The sequence below is a fragment of the Colobus angolensis genome, unplaced genomic scaffold (assembly GCF_000951035.1).
Source record: "Colobus angolensis palliatus isolate OR3802 unplaced genomic scaffold, Cang.pa_1.0 Scaffold97, whole genome shotgun sequence".
Classification (NCBI taxonomy): domain Eukaryota; kingdom Metazoa; phylum Chordata; class Mammalia; order Primates; family Cercopithecidae; genus Colobus; species Colobus angolensis.
In genome coordinates, this window is record NW_012123709.1 from 6,527,663 (window position 1) to 6,546,640 (window position 18,978).

Sequence of the window (18,978 nt, forward strand, 5' to 3'; positions counted from 1 at the left end):
TAAAAAATAAGTTTTTCAACATCTACAAAAATGCCACTACTTTTTGTAATAACAATGTCTGTAAACTTTAACAGAGTATTTGCCACAATACTATAATTAAACTAGTACCCTCTAAATGATATAATATTAAAATGAGAGTACACAGGAAGGGGAAGTAATCTAAAAATGAAGATTCTGGAGGTCAGTAATATTTCTATACCTAAGCTGACCTTGGGGAGGGAAAGATTAGTATGAAGTTTTTCTTTAGGCAAATATCAAAATGACTTTTTAAAAAGTGAATACTTTATGTGACTCTGTGGCATAAAATATTTTATAAAGGTAAGAAATTATGGTTAAACAGTATCTCTCAACATATTAGATAAAGTAGAATAATACTATAATATATGGGATGAAATTGAAACTTACCAAGCACAGGTAACAAACACAAAGGAAAAATACCTAATTTTAAAACTAGATACGCCCTTGCAAAAGAAATTAAGCCTTCTTATCCTTGGAAGAAGATAAAACATCAAGTCAAACTGTACCATTCAAATACAGCAGAAAAAAGGATAAAACCTAAAGCAAACCAATAAATATTGAATAAAAGCCGAAAGAAACAAAAGAAGCTCTGGTTTAATCTAATCAAAGGAAGACATTTACTTTTTCTTCCTCCCATACTTTATTACTATGGAAGTACAGAAATAATTATGTTTTAAACTCACAAATACAGAGATAAGGAAAGCACTAACAGCAAAGAGAAAATTGTAACAAGTTTCACAAAGACAGCATGTGGAACAGTGGTGCCCAGTCAAGCAAGTAGAGAAAGCCCAGAATGCTCAGGGAATGGATTGCAGCCAAGGAGGGCTGAGTTTTCAACACGCAGGATGCGGGGTAGGGGAGGGAAGGGCAGGGCCAACACCTCATTCGCCAAGTATACTCGCAAGCTATGACCCATGGTAGGCAAGCCAGAAAATAGAGGTGTAAGTAAGCATTTTATTGGAAGCAACTGAAGCAACTCAGATACCCTAGAAAAAGTCAACATACTATAATCAAACATGCAAAGGTAAAAAGGGGATCTAAGGAAGTAAGCATTTTTCTTCGCATCCTTCCAAAAGCAATCAACAAATCATGGCTAAAATAGATATACCAAGAAACAGCAATAAAAGTATCTATTTAATAATATGAAGATATAACAAAATGATCCTGAAACAGAAAGCTACAGTTTGTTGCCTATTGGATTAGGGTGAGGTAAGTCAGGGGAATTGTTGCTTTCCATGACAAACCCTTCAATGCTATTTCATTTTTTTTGTGCATGGCTTATATGAAATTAATAAAAATAAAAAATAAAAATGATGGATCCATATACACTTTTTTAAAGAAATCAAATCTGTTCCCTAAATTTCAAGATGTATCAACGGTTAATGCCTGAGCCAAACTTACATTCAATAAGTATTCATTGTTTTGTGATAATAAAAACACTATATATATATAAGTATCCATACAGTGGCAGAACTATTATACCTTTATTCTCATTTTAATTTAATCTTAGCAGACATCTGTGGTTCATCCATAAAGACAGTGATTTTTGATCTTGTCGAATTTCTTCAGTAAATAAAATTAACTTTCCTTCCTTCCTTCCTTCCTTCCCTCCCTTCTTTTCTTCCCTCCCTTCTTCCTTCCTTCCTTTTTTCCTTTCTTCCTTCCTCCTTCCCTTCGTTTATGCTTACATGCATTCTGTAATCAATTTACTCTGTATTCAGCAGCTGACCTTTAAATTAGATTCTACAACACAAAGATAAATAATGCAAACTACTTACCCTAATTATCTCACTGGATAATGGGGAAGACATCCCTATAAACTAATAATCACAGTGAGTATGTTGAAAACTGCCATTTCAAAGTGGCCCACTGCACTGTTTGAGCAGACTCAGGATTTGTCCTTGAATCAGAGTTTATAGCTAAGGGGAAGATTCACTTGCTAGATGCTAAACCTAATTTATTGTAGTTGTTTAAATATTTATTTTAGCAAGTAGTCACTTACTTGTTAGCAAATTAATAGGATATTTTCCAAAATTAACAAGAGCTATCTCTCCTAAAATTCCTTAGCATCCAGACACATAACATCTTTAAGAAAATCAGAAGACGTTAGTAGAGAGCCCTAACCAATACCCAGAAGAGGAAAGCTTCCTGGAAGGTGGTGATCTACAGCCTGTCCCTTTTGGAGGTTTATAGGTGTTAGAATCGTGTGACAGGCTGAGATGGTATCTGTGACAGCGAAGCCACAGAGGGCGCATTGGATATGTCTGTGGAGGGTAGGGAAGACTCATTTAAAACAAAAAGAATTAGTTTACTACAGTTCTGGATCAGGGCCTTATAATTTCTAACCCTAGAAATCAGACCTCTACGGTCTCTCCAGTCTAAGGTAAAAAGTCCTTAGTACAACTTTGGGATGTTGGAATTAAATAAGTCTTGAATAAGAGATCTACACTTCAGGGAAATTATTCTTGAGGAATACGGATCAGAAGGCAGAAAATGAAACAGAAGAATAATGCTGAGGCATTATTACATTACTAATAATTTTATATAGTGGAATTTTTACTCAATACTGAAATACAATAGATAGTGTACTCCTAATTAAGCTATCAGACCCAAATGCAAAGATTTTAGCAGAAAGTCTCAGACCCTCACAAGAGGAGTGATATGGTCTGGCTCTGAGTCACCACCCAAATCTCATCTCGAATTGTAATCCCCACATGTTGAGGGAGGAACAAGGTGGAAGTAATTGGATCATGGGGGTGGTTTCCCCCATGCTGGTCTCATGATAGTGAGTGAATCTCACAAAATCTGATGCTTTTATAAGCATCTGGCATTTCCCCTGCTTGCATTCATTTTGTCCCATTGCCCTGTGGAGAAGGTGCCTACTTCTCCTTTGCCTTCCGCCATGATTGTAAGTTCCCTGAGGCCTCCCCAGCCACGTGGAACTGTGAGTCAATTAAACCTCTTTCTTTATAAATTATGCAATCTCGGGTAGTTTCTTTATAGCAGTGTGAAAATGGACTAATATAAGGGGATAACAGATGCTCAGTGGGTTTATTTTAAGGGTGCTATGCTTTACTAAAAGGGTCTCTGGAACCCCTCACACTGTGCAGAGGTTATAAAAGAGTTTCCGTAATGTGAAAGACTGACAAAAGATTTAAGAAGGAAGATTTCTTTGGGGAGAGCTACATGTTGCTTGTTGAATGTTACCTCCTGATATGGTTTGGCTCTGTCCCCACCCAAAGCTCATCTTGAATCATAGCCCCCATAATCCCCATGTGTCATGGGAGGGACCTGGAATGGGCAGTAATCACGGGGGCGGGTTTTTCCCATGCTGTTCTTGTGATAGTGAGTAAGTTTCACAAGGTCTGATGATTTCAAAAAGGGCAGTTCCTCTGCAGTTCTTCTTGCTGCTGCCACATGAAGAAGGACGTGTTTGCCTCCCCTTCCACCATGATTATAAGTTTCCTGAGGCCTCCCCCGCTCTGAGGAACTGTGAGTCCATTAAATCTCTTTCCTTTATAAATTACCCAGTCTTGGGTATGTCTTTATCAGCAGAATGAGAACAGACTAATACATCTCCTTATCATTAGGCTAGTGGGAAGGGTTTCAATGGGACTACTTGAAGGGTTTAACATGAATGACCTCAAAAAGATGAACTTTCCTTCAAAGCTCTTCTAGATCCCACTACTGTTGAGGGTCATCTGTCCACATTAGGGTCCTCAGTATAGTGGTATTCAGAGAGACTCATGCAGCAATCACATGCTGCATAAAATGCAATCACTTGCTGTATAAAATGCAACTGCAACCACATGCTATATAAAATGCAGCAACCACACAGAATTGCTTTTGATCAAAGAATTCATTTGAAGCCAAAGAAATGCAGAAAACTCATGTCCATAGAATTTGCTGGTTTTACCATGAACTCTCACTTAGAAACAGCTGACCTAACCTAACAGTGGAACAGCTACTGAAGACACAACTCTGGCTCCAGGTTAGAAAAAAAATACCCTGCTAGGCTGAGATGTGATCATAGAGAAGAGAAATATACTTTGAATGAGCCATCAGTAAATGATACTATTTCACTCACAGCCAAAATACATGGGTCTAAGAATGAAAGGGTGAAAGTCAGAGTGGTCACTCTAGTATAATTAATGCCCCATCAGCAGAATTTGTGCATTGTAATCCCATAATCAGAGGCTCTGCTTGTTTAGGACTTATCAATCCCTATGGGAGAAATGCTACCACCAGAGGACACAGAGCTTTTAATTAATTGCAAATTGAGACTATCATTTTGCTATTTTGTCTTCCTCCTATGTTACTAAACCAATAGTCATAGTTAACATGTGTACTATACTAGATGGATTGGTTGATCCTGGTGATCAAGAAATGACTGGGTTGCTGCTACACAGTGAAGTCAGGAAAGACTGCTTCTGTAACCAGCAGTTTCACAGGGACACCCCTGATTACAACCATGTTCAAAAGTAAAAGGTAACGAAAGACTAAAACAATTCAAAAAAGTCAGGAACACTGAGAAATCTTCAAGAATAAAGGTTGAGTTATCCAATCAAGCAAAAATTCTTACTCCCTGAGACACTGTCTGAAAGCATGGAATTGGTTATGAAGGTAGAAAGTGATAGTTATCAATAGGACTTTTAACCAATTATAAAAACCAAGGACTATGAAAAACAAGCGTCGTATTAAAGTTATGAATATACATACATATTTTAACCAATTATTTATTTTTCCCTTTGACATTCTTCTATTTTATATCACCCTATTTTAAGATTTAGTAATAAGTCTAAATAGTGAGTGATAGAGACTCACTCACTATCGTGAGACCAGCATGGGGAAAACCACCCCCATGATCCAATTACTTCCACCTTGTTCCTCCTTCAACATGTGGGGATTACAATTTGAGATGAGATTTGGGTGGTGACACAGAGCCAAACCGTATCACCCCTCTTGTGAGGGTTTGAGACTTTCTGCTAAAAACTTTGCATTTGGGTCTGGTACCTTAATTAGGAATATAGTATCTATTGTATTTCAGTGTTGAGTAAAAATTCCACTATACAAAATTATTAGTAATGTAATAGTGCCTCAGTGTTATTCTTCTGTTTCATTATCTGCCTTCTGATCTATATTCCTCAAGAATAGTTTCCCTGAAGTAAATCTCTTATTCAATTCTTATTTAATTCCAACATCCGAAAGTTGAACTAAGGACTTCTTACCTTAGACTAGGGAGACAGTAGAGGTCTGATTTCTAGGGTTAGAAATTATAAGCCCCGATCCAGTCCTGAGTAACCACATACAGATCTGCTAAACCGTCTAGAGAGAGAGATGCTGGACTTTGAGATGTATGTGGTGACTGATAGGGTGCTGGACCTCTCCTGTTTTGTAGTGGAAGAAAAAGAGTATTTTCAATTGTACAATTGAGAGTTGCCTCATACAATTGTTGACGTAATTAAACATCAACATGTAATTGTTGATGTGATTAAGCATCAACATGTAATTGTTGATATAAAGCAATTAAATATGGGCAGAAATATGAGAATGGAAGCTTAGCTACAATACGGTTGGGTCACACTAGTCCTTTACTGCCCTGATCTCAGATCTAATACTTGCATTTCCACCCTGCAAGCAACATTTCCTAGGCTTCCTTGCAAGCTGGCTTCTAGGTAGGTGTAGCCAATGAGAGACTCAGAGAGGATACTGAAGTCCTACAGCATGTGAGAAGCCAGCATGTATATAAAGGTATATAAAGTTATATAATTCTATTTTTCTCATTTTCCAGGGGGCATCTAGGTAGTGGCTGCCTTCTCCATGGTTCCAGTTCCTAGAGCATTGGCTCTACCTTGGCATTCCTTCCTGACTTCCACCTGGCACATGCAATATGAGCCCAGGTTCCTCAGAAGGGCCCTGGGCTCCGCTAATGCCATCTCTTCTCTTGGTTCCACCAGTTCTAGTGTTAGAGAGAAATGAAAGTATTATGAATATAGAGATCCTTGTCTCTGTGAACCACTTTTGTTCTGGGTCTCATGGCTTTTAATTTTAAAATCAGCCAACAAGTGAGTACCTTGTGTTTGACACTGTGAGGATAGAAAACAGTAATCCAGTCTCTGTTAACAAGTCTGGCTAAAGGAGAGCCACTCCTTTCTAAAATTTATCAAAGACACTTTCATTTACGTAAAGTTTTTTGAGGTCATGTAAGCACCAAAAAATGAGGAGAAACACGGATATGGAGGATACCAGCATTTCAGACAAAGTTATCTCAGATTATGTTGTTAGCACAGTCATTTATCCCAGGAAATGTGTAAAAAAGAAATGAATAGCTACTTGGAATACATTAACATATATTTGTATTTCAAGAATCCAAAAATCAGCTTGCTACCACAAAGAGGCTATTCTACTACATTTACAATATGCATTAAACATTTGGACTGAGGAGAAGTAATTACAAGTTCTCAGTTTATCAGACTGTATCAGATGTTTTTTATTTGATTATCAAAGAAATAATAAATGTTTTGAACATATCATAGAAAATTTAAAGTCCTGATTTACACCATAGAAATCATCACCTACATTATATGACTAACATAAGCTAGAATATAGCTCCTGAGGGTAGGAGCATTGTTTGTTTTGTTCAAAGCTGTATCTACAGCAACTAGAAGAAGGTGTAGCCTGTAGTAGAAACATAAACATGTTCGCATGAACAAATGTCTGAATGCAAGAGCTAATGATAAGTAAATGAATGAAAAAGTTGAATATGCAAGAAAAACATCACTAACTTACATCTAAAATACTATTCTGAGACAAAGTATTAAGAGTTTATGCCTTGGGCAAATGACCTGAATAGCTATTTCTCAAGAGAAGACATTCAAATAGCCAACAGGTATATCAAGAAATCTTCAACATAACGAATAATCTGAGAAATGAAAATTAAACCACAATGAAATATCACCCCATACCTGTTAAAATGGCTGCTATAAAAAATATAAAAGACGAATGTTGGCTGTCATAAAGGATATGGAGAAAGGCAAGCATTATGGATTGCTAGTGGGCATGTAAATTAGCATGGTCATTATGTAAAACTGTATGGAAGTTCCTCAGAAAATCAAATATAGAACTACCATATGACCCAGCAATCTCACTCCTGGTATATATCCCAAAAATATGAAATCGGTATGTCAAGGAGATATTTACACTCTTATGTTCTTTGCAGCACTGTTTATAATAGCCAAGATATGGAATCAACACAAATATCCAGTAATGGATACATGAATAGAGGCAAATATATATACACAATGGAATACTGCTTAGCCTTTAAAAAGAAGGAAATCCTGTCATTTGCAACAACGTGAATGAACCCAGTGGACATTATGTTAAGTGAAATAAGCCAGGCACAAACACTGCATAATCCATGTGGAGTGTGAAAAAGACAGCCTCATAGAAACAAGGTGTGGTGATAGGCACCTGTAGTCCCAGCTACTTGGGAAGCTGAGGCAGAAGAATCGCTTAACCTGGGAAGCAGAGGTTGCAATGAGCTTAGATAGTACCACTGCACTCCAGCCTGGGGGACAGAGTGAAACTCCATCACAAAATAAAATAAAATAAAATAAAATGAAATAAAATAAAATCACAATATCTTGTATGCTTGACAATTGCTAACAGAGTAGACTTCAAGTGTTCTTACTATGAAAAAAATAAGTATTTTAGGTAATGCGCTATTTTAAGTATCTTGGTTTAGATATTCCACATTGTAGACCTATATCAAACCATCATGATGTATACCATAAATGTATACAATTTTTACTCCTCAGTTAAAAAAGGTGAATAAATAAATCACTTTAAACGTCCATCATGGGAAACACCTTTAGAGTAACTGTGGTTTTGCTTTATTCACAGAGCTCTTTGTTAGAACTATGGAAAGAAACTACAACACAGAGTGCTAGAAGCACAAATGGCCTAATAATTTTTATTTTTACTGTAAGCATTGACATATCTGACACATCTGTCCTATTCTTGAGTATGACACCTGAGGGATAAATGTGACTGGAAGTCATTCATTTTAAGGTGACTCTTAAGAGTCTTAGGGTTCCTGAAATCAAGAACCAGGCAGATCTGTCTACTCTGACACTAAAAACAGATCCTACGGTAAATTTCATGAAAAAGAATTAGATACCAAAGATTTCTAGTTGGGGAGCTAGAAATCTTTTGAAGTTGTCATCAACATGTCCATATTCAAATGGAGATGTCATCAATATGTCCATATTGTAATGGAGATCAAAGAAGACTAAATAAAAGAATTGTGGGCTATCTTGAAGATAAATCATGACTCAAGCTTTTGAGGAACTAAGGTGACTTTGACAGTCAGTGGAAAGAATCACAGTATGTAAAGTTCTTTCAATAAAACTCTACTGACTTTGGGCTGGGCACAGTGGCTGACACCTGTAATCCCAGCAATTTGGGAGGCTGAGGTGGGCAGATCATCTGAGGTCAGGAGTTCGAGACCAGCCTGGCCAACATGGCAAAACCCCATCTCTACTAAAAAAATAACATAAAAATTAGCCCGGCGTGGTGGTGTCTGACTGAGGCACGAGAATCGCTTGAACCTGGGAAGTGGGGGTTGCAGTGAGCTGAGATTGCACCACTGCATTCCAGCCTGGGTGACAAGGTGAGACTCTGCCTCAAAACAAACAAATAAACAACAACAATAATATATATATGTATGTGTGTGTATATATATATCTGTGTGTGTGTGTGTACATATGTATATATATATATACTGACTGAATAATCTTGTCTAACGTTACTGCTATGGTTTGAATACCGTTTGTCCTCACCACAACTCACACTGAGGCTTGGCCTCCAGTGTGGCAAATGTTGGGAGGTGGTGTCTTTAAGAAGTGATTAAGTCTTTAAGAGGAATTAATGTCTTTTTCTGGAGACTGGCTTAATTTAGCAGGAATAGATTAATTCCCCCAAAATAGGTTGTTACAAACTGAGGTTGCATCTCGTGTGTTCTGCCCTTTTGTGAAAGCGCCTAGCTTCCCTTCTATTACACCGTTGTGTTTTGTTTGACTCAGCACAAGGCCCGTACTAGAAGCTACCAGATACAGCTGCCCAAGCTTAAACTTCCCAGCCTATAGTAGGAACTCACTATCCTATCTCACTATAGGATAGTGACCCAAATACCCCTCTTTCGTTTTTAAATTACCCAGCCTCAAGTATTCTGTTATAGCAACACAAATGAACTAAAACAGGTACACATAATTTTTATTAAAAATTTAAAGCCATTTACATTGTTTGTATAGTAGAAAGTCAGCACGTATTTTTACCTGAATGTTTTGCTAGTGTTTTGTTTATTTCTTAGGGAATAAAGCCAAGTTTAGCAGGGGAAAAAATGATTTTATTCCTTTCCAAAATTCTCACAATGGAAAAAATTAATGCTAAATATCTGTGTGTTTTTAGTTCCAATTATCTGGAAAAATTGTTTTCATTTTCTACCTTACCTTGATAGATTGTAAATACTATTTAAGATCAGACCTATTGAGCAGCCAGACCAATATTATTTTTTTCCGATGTTATCAAAGGACTTTTTGAGTAAATGCACAGGTCTAATTTGATAAATTAGAAAGCATTACTCTTAAATATACTAACTTTTCTTACTAACCTTTATAAGTTAATTATCCATAAATTTCCTTAAAAGTAAGATTTCTCTTTTTAAAAATTTCTTTTTTCTTTTTGAGACGTACTCCAGCTCTGTCACCCAGGCCGGAGTGCAGTGGTGCCATCTTGGCTCATTGCAACCTCCACCTCCCAGGTTCAAGCGATTCTTCTGCCTCAGCCTCTGGAGTAGCTGGGACTACAGGCCGTGCCACCACGCCCGGCTAATTTTTGTATTTTTGGTAGAGACAGGGTTTCGCCATGTTGGCCAGGTTGGCCATGAACTCCTGACCTCAGGTGATCCGCCTGCCTCGGCCTCCCAAAGTGCTGGAATTACAGACCTGAGCCACCACGCCTGGCCTAAAAGTAAGATTTCAATATGCACTGTACCATAGAATAAAAGCTATTAATATTTAAAAATTAACAGCACACCATGTAATACCAAGTTTCCTCTTATTCCCCCCAAATGTATTGTTTTGAATATTTAAGTGTTACCACTGGTGCAATATTCCGAAACATAATAAACAAGGCCCAGCCGCCTCTACCTACACACTTCACAATTTCTTGATCTTCAATAACATTTTCTCAGAAATGTTCCTCTCCCAGTTATGAAAAATGTTAAAAATCCAGAAAGACCTCAAAAATGATATATTTTGAATAATAGCGTGTGGATATCACTGTTTAGCAAGTAGCAAAATAATGTAAAGTTACGATAATTCTGGATTCCCCATCAAGGATTATGCAGCAAAACAGTTACCAAAATGGGAGATGAATTGATCCAAATTAGCTACATTGAAAAAATATTTTTTCTGTTTCTTATTTTTTTGCCAATGCCAAAAAAAAAAAAAAGCATTGCTGCAGATTTAATGTTTATGTCTCCCCAATATTCATTTGTTGAAGCCCTAATCCCCAAATTGATGGACTTAAAGGTGAGGACTTAGGGAAGTAATTAGGGTTAGATTTTGTCATGAGAGTGGGTCCCTCATGACGGGGTTAGCGTCCTTATAAAAAGAGGAAGAAATGAGACATCAATCTATCGTGCCCATGTTAGGCTACAGCAAGAAGGCAGCCTTCTACAAACCAAGAAGAAAGCCCTCACTACAGACTAAACATGTCAGCACCTTGTTCTCGGACTGCCCTGCTTCCAAAACACTGTGAGAAATAAATATTTGCTATTTTAAGTCACCCAGTCAATGATACTTTGTTGTAGCAGGCCAAGTAGTCTAAGGCATACATTTTTATTGGAAAGAATTGAAACATACAAATACAAATTAGAAATTATAGCTTTAAAACAAAGCTCTCACTCTCAGGAGATAAAAATGATTAAAATTAGCTGGTAAATTCTTCAGTGTTCCTTTTATGCATAAATACATGCATGCTTATTATATAAAGGGGGTCATATTATACATGTGATTTTAAACATAAGTACTGTCATTTAATTTATATTTAATTTATCATTACAAAATGATAGAATGTTAATAACATTTCTCTGTCACTTATTTAAGCCCTCTTCTGTTATTGAAAAATTACATCTCTGTTTTTCATAGTTTTACATAAATATACATGTTTAGAAATATTTATTCACAGTTGATTTTTCCCCTTACAAATTCTTAAAACAGAATTGCTGGATGAGATGATGCCAATATGTATAAGCCATTTGATACATAGGCAAACTGTCTTACAAAAATGTCTCGCCTCTTTCCATCCCAATCAGCAGTGTTGGAGAACTTATTTCTCCCCCTACTTTAGCACTGAGTATATTACTTAAATGTTGACATCAAAATCAAGTGGTGTTTATCCCAGGAATGCAAAGTTGGTTCATTCATAAACCAGTCAATGTAATTCATCATATTAACAAATTTTAAAAACATATGATCACCTCAGACACAGAGAAAAGATTTGAAAAAAATCCCAAATCTGTTTGTAATAAAAACTCCAAGCAAACTAAGAATCTTATAGAAGGCTCATAGAGACCATATATGTGGCATTGCAGCTAGAGATTAAAAACTAAATGATTTCCCCTTAAAATCAAAAGTCAGACAAAAACGTCAACTCTAACCACTTCTATCCAACATTTAGTTGATGTTCTAAATAGTTCAAAATAACAAGAAAAATTAATAAATGCCATTCAGAGTAGACAGCAAATGCAAAACTGTCTTTATTTACAGACAATATGATTGTCTACATAGAAAATCCTATAGAAACTAAAAAGGAGACATTAAAACTAATTAGAAACTTTAGCAATTTTGTAGGATCAACATAAACACATTAGTCATATTTCTGTATACTAGTAATGAACAATTGAAAATTTAAATAAAAGTAATTGTACCATTTGCAATAGCCTCAAAAAAAAAAAAAAAGAGAAACACTTATGGATAAATGTAACAAAAGATGTGCCAGACCTACGGACTGAAAATTTCAAAACATTGCTAAGAAACAATGATGAAAACCCAAATAAATGGAGAAGCATTTCTAGATTGAAAGACCCAATATTGTTAAGAGATCAATTCTCCCCCAAGCAATGAAATAATCAAATATAAAAACAAATGAACTTCGATCCTTAATTCACATTGTATATAACACATAATTTGAAAGGGATTCTTGACAGAAATATTATAGATTAAAGAAGAAAAATTTCCAGAACAAGATATAGGAGAAATAACCAACATGGAGAAACCCTGTCTCTATCAAAAACACAAAATGAGTTGGGCGTGGTGTCACATGCCTGTAATCTCAGCTACTGGGGAAGGCTGAGGCAGACGAATCACTTGAACCCAGGAGGCGGAGACTGCAGTGAGCCGAGATCGTGCCACTGCACTTCAGCCTGGGCAACAAGAGTGAAACTCGGTCTCAAAAAAAAGGAGAAATACTTACGACCATTGGTATGATAAAAATTCTTAATATGAAAAACACAACACAACACATACACAAAGTGAAAAGGCAAGCCACAAACCTAGAGAAATGGTTTTTTAAACATATAATGTAGATGAAAACCTTTCAACAATCAATAAAAACCTTATTTTAAAAAATCAAATAGGCACTCTCAAAAAGATGTACAGGTAGCAAAAAAGCAAAGTGAGTAAGGAAGGGAGAGCAGGAGGGAAGTTGATCAGAGAGGTCGCTGGGAACCAAGTACTGCGGGACTCATTAGGCCATCCTAAGGCTTTCAAGTTTATTCTGAGAACTAGAAAAACTTTGGGGCCGGGCGTGGGGTGACTCACGCCTGTAATCCCAGCACTTTCGGAGGCTGAGGCAGGTGGATCACAAGGTCAGGAGTTCGAGACCAGCCTGACCAACATGGTGAAACCCTATCTCTACTAAAAATACAAAAACTAGCCTGGTATGGTGGCGGCGCCTGTAGGCATGGTGGCAGCGCCTATAATCCCAGCTACTCAGGAGGCTGAGGCAGGAGAATCACTTGAACCCAGGAGGCAGAAGTTGTGGTGGGCTGAGATCGCACCACTGCACTCCAGCCTAGGTGACAAAGCAAGACTCTGTCAAGAAAGAAAGAAGAAAGAGAGAGAGAGAGAGAGAGAGAGAGAGAAAGGAAGGAAGGAAGGAAGGAAGGAAGGAAGAAAGGAGGGAGGGAGGGAAGGAAAGGAGGGACTGAATTATTGCGAATTATTGTAGTAGAGGGTGACAGACCTGACACAGATTTCCGCTTTGTTAGGAACAGATTACACAGGGCAGAGGGAGGAGCAGAGGAGGAAGGGTGGAAGTAGGGAGAGCAGTTGGAATTAATGGAATCTCAGCAAAAAATTCAGAAATCCCGGAGGGAGATGATAGTGTACCACACCAGGGTGAAAGATGGCTGCATTTTGAATGTATTTAGAAGATCTGTGCAGATGGGCTGAATGCAGATTAATGTGGAATGTGGATAAGGTGAAAAGTCAAGACTGAAGACAAGATTTTGAGTCTGGGGAACTGAAAGCTGGAATTAGCATAACAATGTGTGTTAATGACTGAGATCAAGGGTTTAGGAGAGATCGGTTTTGTTTTGAACATCTGAAGTTTCAGATATTTATAGACATTAAGCTGAATATGCCAAGTAAGCAGTTGGATATACAAGCCTGAAATTTGTGAAAGACTGGGTTCATAAAATAAATATGTTAATTAATATCGTATTGATATATTTAAAGGCGTAAGTCTGAATGATATCCCGAAGACTGCAAAGAGTATGTCAGTGGTTTTCAGCTGAAGGCAATTGTTTTTCCCCAGGGGACAGCTGGCAATGTCTGAAGACATTTTTGGTTGTCACAGTTGGGGAATGAATTACTAGTGGCATCTAATAGGTAGAGGCTATTAGAGATCAGGGATACTGCTGAACATCCTACAATGCACAGGATAGCCCCACATACAAAGAATTGTCTGACCCAAAATGTCAGTAGGGCCATAGCTTAGAAAGCCTGCTTTAAAGGGTTTCTAAGAGAAGAGAACAGAACCAAAGCCTGAGCCCTCAGGTGCACCAATATTAAAGATGGCGGAGAGAAGGGGAGAAATTAACAATGGAGGTTAGGGAGGATGACCAGTGGGAATCAGGACCAAGAGAATGTGGAATCCCTTCAGCCAGGAGAAGAAATGTACCAAACAACAGAGAGAAATAAAAAGTGTCAAATGCTGCTGCTAGGCCAAATAAAAAGATACTCAAGTAACAACCACTGGGCTTAGCAATGCAGAGGTCACTGGTGACAATTAAACAAACAAGTTTTGGTAGAGCAGTGTGAGGTGAAAGCAACTTCTGAATGTTCAACAACATATGATACATTTTCTGATCTGATTATTGCCAACCTTTGAATTCAAACTTAAACTAAAAATCATAAATGGCTATAACTGTAGCATAGTTAATCAACTATTCTCTGACATCCTAATCAAATAGGTAATTTTAAGTGGGATAACTTTTTCCTGCTTTATTCCTCCCACTCTTCAGTTTACAACTTTTTAAATCAACTGGAATAAAACTAATATCTACCCAGAGACACAGAACTTTTTACTCAGATGAAGAATATTTTTCAAACAATTCTTTGATACAAATTTTTTTCATCTTCAAACTTAAAAAAAGACAATCTCAAATAAAATTATACTATATTTTCAATAGGTGAACACTAAACTTTTTTTTATATATACTTTAAGTTCTAGGGTACATGTGCACAAAGTGCAGGTTTGTTACATATGTATACATGTGCCACGTTGGTTTGCTGCACCCATTAACTTGACATTTACATTAGGTATTTCTCCTAATGCTATCCCTCCTCCTTCCCCCCACCCCACGACAGGCCCCGGTGGATGAACACCAAACTTTTTAACTATCAGTATTGTCCATTTTGTATCCTTACTTTTAGTGGCTTAAATAAACCTCATTTTCTTTTATGGCAGTGCATGTTTCTCACCTCTGTTCACAGAGTTTCTAATCTGTCTCTGATTTAATATGTCTCATAGTTTTTAATATGTCTCTGCTTTAAAGTACTTTCTAAAAAATTTATCTACACTACAGACTACAACTTGTCCATCTGGGAAGACATTATCTAAATACATTTTATGATTATAAATTCTCTTTTAGGACCTTTATACTAACCTTTCCACCCAGGCCCTGCCATTGGTAAGCAATCATATTTGAGAAAAATGTGGGAAAGCTAGCATTTGATTTGATAGTATTAATCACTGATATACAGACGTGCTAATTATTGACTTTAGCAGAACTTTTAACATGAATACTTTTATGATTTTCTGAAGGGGAAAATGTTGGTTATGTATTTTCTGACAAAAAATAGCCGAGTGCAGGGGCTCACGCCTATAATTCCAGCACTTTGTGAGGCTGTGGCGGGCAGATCACTTGAGGTCAGGAGTTTGAGACCAGTCTGGCCAACATGGTGAAACCCCGTCTCTACTTAAAAAAAAAAAAAAAAAAAAAAATTAGCCGGGTGTGGTGGCATGTGCCTATGACTCAGGAGGCTGAGGCACAGGAATCACTTGAACCCAAGAGAAGGAAGTTACAGTGAGCCAAGATCGCGCCACTGCACTCCAACCTGAGCCACAGAGTGAGACTCCATCTCAAAATGCATAAATAAATAAAATAAAATAAAATAAAAACTATTTTTTAAATTTAGGTAGAACTGTCTTTTGTCAGTATCTAGATATGTGTGTATCTTCATTGGACTCAGTGGGGACAAAAGTTTTACTTCACCAAGTGCATATAATTTCATATTATCTTTAAATTTTGTCTTCAAATTGTGTTATATTTATAATTCAAGTTTATATTTTTCAAAATCAATGCCACAAACAGAATAAACTTTCATTTTTCTTGATGAAGGAAACATAAGACATATTACCTTTCACTTATTTTATCTGTGTGTTGCTTTCCTTAAGAAAGGCATCTGTTTTGGAAATAAACAGAATTAATTTTAACCCATAACCCTGAAACTTAATAATTATATCAACTTGAGTAGATTCTTTGACTTATCTGTGCTGCAGTTTTCTCACATATAAAATAAGGAAAGGACACTTATTTCATAGGGTTGGTAAAAGGGAAAATACTGAACTAATTTTAGGCTAAAGTTTCATAAATTAGGTACACAAAATTACTACCTACTGATTCGGTTTGGCGCTGTGTCCCTGTCCAAATCTCATCTCTAATTGTAATCCCCACATGTCACAGGAGGGACCTGGTAGGAGGTGATTGGATCATGGGGGTTCTCGCGATAGTGTTCCCTCATGCTGTTCTCGTGGTAGTGGGTGAGTTCTCACGGGATCTGATGGTTTTATAAGTGGCGGTCTCCCCCGCCCTTCTCTCTTATTCCTGATGCCATGTGAAGAAGGTGCTCGCTTCCCTTTTGCCTTCTACCATGATTGTAAGTTTCCTGAAGCCTCCCCAGCCATGCAGAACCGTGAGTCGTTTAAACCTCTTTCCTTTATGCATGGCCCAGTCTCAGGTATTTCTTTATAGCAGTGTGAAAATGGACTAATACACCTATTGTTCACTTTTGAATGAGAAAACAATCAGCTTGGAAAGTAGAGGGTTTCTCTTTTCTGTTACTCAACTGAAGTACATGGCTGCTGCCACTGGATGGCAACCAAAGACACAGAAAGACCAGGAATGCCTGAGAAACAGCCTAAAGAGCTTCAGCATTTCAAAAGGAATTCTAAAACAACAGACTAAAAACAAAATGCATTCAGTAGGTAAAAAAATATATACTTACAGTCTGTGAATTAAGTGGCAATTTGTTTGTTTGTTTGTTTGTTTTTGAGACGGAGTCTCGCTCTGTCGCCATTCTCCTGCCTCAGCCTCCCGAGTAGCTGGGACTACATGCTCCCACCACCTCGCCCGGCTAGTTTTTTGTATTTTTTTAGTAGAGACGGGGTTTCACCGTGTTAGCCAGGATGGTCTCGATCTCCTGACCTCATGATCCGCCCGTCTCGGCCTCCCAAAGTGCTGGGATTACAGGCTTGAGCCACTGCGCCCGGCCAGTGGCAATTGTTAAACTAAAAAATGTTATCCTTCAGCAAGTCATATTTTAATATGTTTATGTTTTGAGAAAAAATATCTAAAGTAGTGATGGTCTCGTTCTTATTCATCAGGACTAGCTCAGAGTATAATAAATTTTTAAATGTTCAGCTTCCAAGGTGTTTCTTTGATGGAACCTTCATTTAAAGAAAGAAGAGGTGAAGAACAGTGGAAGCTTATTGTTTATAGTAGATTATTGAGGTGAGGTTGCCAAGATTAAAAGTCACAAGTTTTGGAAATAGGTAGAATTAATTTTAACCTACAGACTTTAAACTTAAGAATGCACTCGGGTAGGTTCTTCTACTTATCAGTGCTGCAGTTTTCTCATACGTAAAAGGAGGAAGATATGTCTATTTCATGGGGTTGGTAAAAGGGAGAAAATGAACTAATTTAGGTTCATTAACCTAACCATTCTCAGCACAGCATATACACTGTCATAAGTACAGCATTTGTTTTGTTAACTTTTTAGGTATAGTTCTTTTAAATTGAAAGCCAGGGTTGGACAAGCAAATGCAGCTTCAAAATGGCAACAGGATAAGGATACATTTTGTTAAATGTATACTTTAAGTTCAAATATTAGGTAGGTATTACTTTCACCTACATTTTTTCTGTAGCCCAGGCTGGAGTGTAGTGGTGCCATCTCAGCTCACTGCAATCTCCGCCTCCTGGGTTCAAGCAATTCTCCTGCCTCGGCCACCTGAGTAGCTAAGATTACAGGCCACGACGCCCTGCTAATTTTTGTATTTTTAGTAGAGACAGGGTTTTACTGTGTTAGCCAGGATGGTCTCGATCTTCTGACCTCATGATCCGCCCGCCTCGGCCTCCCAAAGTGCTGGGATTACAGGCATGAGCCATAGCATCTGGCTGGCTTTATTGTTTTTTAAAGCAATTTTAGGTTCACAGAAAAACTGAGCAGAAAGTACATGCAGTTCCCATATACACCACACACAGTCCCCTCCACTGTCAACCTCCCACAGCAGAGTGGTATATTTGTTATAAACTATAAGCATACATTGATACATAATTATCACTCAAAATCCACAGTTCACATTACTTTGTGGAGTTTCTATCATTAACAGGTTTTGAATTCTGTTTAATGCTTTTCCTGCTTCTATTGATACAATTGTGTTATTTTTCTTATTTAGTCTATTAATGTTAATATGATAAAGTACAATGATGTATTTTAAAATATTGAATCCTTCTTATATTCAGAAATGGACTCCATTTTGTTGTGATATATTATTCTTTTTCTACGTTACTGGATTTGACTTCCTAGTATTTGGTGGAAGCTTTTGTGTCTAGGTTCATAAGAGATATTGATCTATAGTTTCTTTTCATTGTTGTAATGTCTTTATCTGGTTTGGGGATTAGAGTAATGATGATATCATAAAAAGAGTTGGGAAGTTTTCCCTCTGCTTCTGTTTTCTGGAAAAAAATACGGAGAATAATTTTTTCACTGGTATAATTCACCAGTGTAGTCATCCGAGCTTGAACCTGTTGCTTTTTTGGGAAGTTTTAAATATTAATTTAATTTTTAGAAAATATGTATAGGCCGGCCGGGCACGGTGGCTCATGCCTGTAATCCCAGCTCTTTGGGAGGCCGAGGCGGGCGGATCACAAGGTCAGGAGATCGAGACCATCCTGGCTAACACGGTGAAACCCAGTCTCTACTAAAAATACAAAAAATTAGCCAGGCGTGGTAGGGGGCGCCTGTAGTCCCAGCTACTTGGGAGGCTGAGGCAGGAGAATCACTTGAACCCAGGAGGCAGAAGTTGTGGTGGGCTGAGATCGCACCACTG